Genomic DNA, 3596 nt, shown 5'->3' on the forward strand with positions numbered 1-3596 from the left:
CTCTGTCTATCTCATAGTTTTGTTCATTTCTGCTAACGACAAGATGTGAAGTCATACGTTTGATTAAAAGTCTGATGTACGTTTCTATTCTGAGTAGTATGAGCTTTAAACAGACTCCACTGCTGACGTCAGCTCAGAATCTGCTTCACATGATAGAAAGGACAATAAAATGTAAATAAAAGAACAAAGAGAAGAAGCTGATTCACAGACTGAGCTGCTGATTGTGGCGTTAGAGCTGAGACTCTTGAAGAAGGAAGAACCATCAGAAGAGAGTTCTGATTTGACCTGAAGTTGTCTTCAGGCTGAAAAAAGGTGATATTTCTTGAATGACTGAGACCTGAGAAGAAGAACAAAGTGGACAGATCTCAGGTCGTCTGCTGCCTGTAGCTCGATTCCCTAAAGTTGGAAACTGTAGCTGTGAGCTGAACTTTGAGTTTAGAGCCGGAGTTTCACAGGTTTCTGTTAAATAAGATCTCGAGAGAGAAAGTTTTATATGGACAAGAAGAAAAAAACAACGAGAAGAAGCAGGTGTGTGTGTGTGTGTGTGTGTGTGTGTGTGTGTGTGTGTGTGTGTGTGTGTGTGTGTGTGTGTAGTGTACAGTAACTGTCCAGCTGTCCTTTATGCATCTGATCTGACCTCCCACCCCAAATATCAGCTGTCACGCCAATGACTTCTATTACACGCACACACACACACACACACACACACACACACACACACACACACAAATATGAACAAATTCAAGGTGAGGCTGAAGATTCAGGGGAGCCATAATATGCAAATAGCCCATATGCTCTGCCTGTCACAGCAACAGTCTCACTAGTACACTGGACACACACTGTGTGTGTGTGTGTGTGTGTGTGTGTGTGTGTGTGTGTGTGTGCTCGTCTCAGAGTTGAGTTACTAAAAGTTGTCCTCATCTGTTTTTTTCATGCTCCTATAAAAACAACTTGTCTCTGAATTGTTTCTGCTGCTCTCTCCACCTTCAGCATGAATCCACTCTGGAAACTCTCTCTATCTTTTTTAACCTTTGTTCTTCAGTAGAAGCTTTTCCTGAACCTTAGTCGTCCTCTGTGGGAATCGGAGCAGCTCCCTCAGAGCACACTCAAGCATTCGTTCCTGCACCGTTGTCCTGCAGTGAAGTTCACATCCAGAATGCATTAATGCACAGAACAACGAGCAGCATGAACAGTTCAGCACAGTTTCCAGAAGTGATTTGGACAAAAAGCTACAGGATCAATTCACTGTTCTTATGTGTAGTAGTGACAGATTAGATAACACGGACCTGTTAAAACAAACGTGGCAGGTGCTGCTGTGCTTTATGGGAAATGTTGGCCTGCACATTCCTGACGTACACGATTTGAAAAGCAGCAGCAGGACAGACGTCGACCCTGTTCTTATTCCTCATTGGTAAAAAAAGATGTACACGCTGGTTGAAGTGAACTGCAGACTAATGTGAACGGCTGCAGGTTTGTAGAAAAAATCCAGTGTTTCAGTGGTTTAATAAAGTTAGAAAACAACTTTTAATCCATGTGCTGTTTGGATGCAGTGAAAAGTGAACAAGTGAGATTTGAAAAGTCACTGTAATTGAGAGTAATTCTCAGCAGCATTAAGTCGTGTGGGTAAATAACTTATTAGTTGTGTTAGTTAGACACAGAACATCAGGCTCGTTTGTGGTATGTTGTCATGGGAAGCTCGTTCCCCGTGGTGTTAGTCAGACGTTGACTTAATCATTTATCTGTTGTATTACATGAATTATTATTTTATGTGGTGGCTCAGCAGGCTGCTCCTGGAATCTGGTAATGATGGAGCTACAGCTTTCACAAAAGTCCAGTTGTGTTTTTATCCCAATATCACAAATCAAACATTTTCCTCAAGGGACTTAAGATTTTTCAGACTTATTCATCTTCTGTTATGTGTGAAGATGAATGAGCAAACAAACGTGTTTTCCCATTGGTGATTAATGCAGTAATCTGATGTCATCTAATGTCTCTGACCAGTAAAGGAAGATTACATGGAAACGAGTAAACATAATGAGTTAAGGTGGAACGGGGCTCTTCAGTCAGTGTGAAGCATCTTTACTGAGTGCAGGCCCACATGAAGACAGGAGCTAGGACAGGATCCTGGAGAGCAGAGACAGATGTTTGATGGAAGCCTTGGACAGGGAGAGGAGGCCAGTTAAACATCAGTGGGTCTAAAAGAAATGTAAAGAGCGGCAGATTGATTGGCTCGTTAAGCAGGACACGGGGAGACGGTCACAGCTGGAGTGAGATGTGGCAGGATGGGAAAGCACAGAGACTGGGATCAGGACTTCCTGACGAACAGGAACCTGCAGATCAACAGCAGAACAAAGTGGAGACTCTCAGTCATGCAGCTGCCAGGACTCAGCTCACGGTAGGTGGAAGCACCGTGATGCACGCGTGTCCTCGTCTGTGCAACGTGGACATGTTGTGCTGTGTTCTTGTTGCTGTCAGGACGTTTTAGCACAGCGTGTCAGGTTCAGCTTCAACTGAATAAAACACAAAGTGAATCTGTCTCTGTGACCTCGTAGGTTCCATTACTCACAGATTTGATTTGGGTCAGACCTCGTGGTTCTGTCTTCAGTCAAAGCTCCAAACTGATAACACCAAACAGCCTTTGGTCTCTTTGCTTGTTCTCATGCACTCGTCATACAAAGGATGATTCAGGACTGAGCGAGCTCCCGTGTTAAAATTTAACATTTACATTTAGTTATTTAACAGACGCTTTTATCCAAAGCGACTTACAAGAGAGTGCAGAGAAAGATGCATACGCTGAATGCTTCAGTGGAGATTTGTTCAGGCCTGACTGCTGCTCTCTCACGACAGGAGCAGAACAAACTACAGGATATGAACTTTTGGTTTCTGCAGGTTTGTCTTGGTAAAACACTAGTGTTGTTTTACTGATGTTAGTCAGAAGTGAAATATGATGTTTCAGGTTCATTTAATATTTTCACTGTAGGAGGTCAGGATGGAACGGACTAATGGTTTAACCCGAGCTGTGTCAGGTTACAGTAAGGCAGAATTCAACGGGTCAGTCACATCACAAACACAGTATTTTCTGTATAGAGGTTGTTTCAGTTTTAATTTAAACTAAAAAAAAAAAAGGCAACAAAACACAGTTTTAATTTAAATGATGTCTGTGACCTAACTTATCGACTCTAACGTGACTCCAGGAACTTCCCGAGAAACCCAGGAAATGTTTTGGACTGCAGGTTTCTGATGTCCGTCATTAAATCAACCAGATCCAGTGGCTTCAGAGAGATTCTGCCACGTCACTGTCTGTGATGGAGGTTTGTTTTTAAATGGATTCAAGGTTTTTAATCAGTCTCTGTCTCATTAATCCATGTTGTTGAAGTAATAAATACTAATGTACCATATACTGATTGTACTAATATGTGAGGAAGCGTTTGACTTGATCTGATTTTTCATCTGCTCGTTGCAGCAGCGTTCTTTCCTCTAAAAGTGATTTGGACGATGTCACAGAGGAAGGAACCCGGGCCAGCTGTGCTTTTTGACCTGGTTGTGCATTAATTAGCTAATACGAATTCAAGATGTGTGGAACGATCACAATATAC

Source organism: Anabas testudineus, chromosome 3, assembly GCF_900324465.2.
Source record: "Anabas testudineus chromosome 3, fAnaTes1.2, whole genome shotgun sequence".
Classification (NCBI taxonomy): domain Eukaryota; kingdom Metazoa; phylum Chordata; class Actinopteri; order Anabantiformes; family Anabantidae; genus Anabas; species Anabas testudineus.